At 41.9% G+C, this 289-nt stretch overlaps 1 protein-coding gene across 1 annotated transcript in view; it reads right to left on the bottom strand.

Moving 5' to 3' along the window:
• The window catches only part of CSUI_008956 (calcium-dependent protein kinase cdpk2), an 8,559-nt gene that overhangs the window by 5,328 nt on the left and 2,942 nt on the right, over positions 1-289 (bottom strand). The gene's annotated exons all lie outside the window — the stretch shown is intronic.

A 289-nucleotide genomic window follows, 5' to 3' on the forward strand; every position in this document is an offset into this window, starting at 1 on the left:
TTCCATTGTGGTGGCAGACTTCTGATCCAATCTATTGACGACGAGCATAGAAAGAGTAGACGGCGACACGCGGAGAACACGGTATCATTTATCTATATACACATCTGTGGCTTTGTATAGATTCACTACAGAAGACGAAATTCACAGATTTCAGCAACTCTTACACACCTCTACATCGATGTGAAATACCCCGGCTGAAGTCCATTTGAGCTCACACCTGGACAGACGTACATATATACTACCTACGTGAAATACAGGTCTCTTATAATTTCTCTGCTGTAACGATTAT

This window comes from Cystoisospora suis (assembly GCF_002600585.1).
Source record: "Cystoisospora suis strain Wien I chromosome Unknown contig_5169, whole genome shotgun sequence".
NCBI classification, from domain to species: Eukaryota; Apicomplexa; class Conoidasida; order Eucoccidiorida; family Sarcocystidae; genus Cystoisospora; species Cystoisospora suis.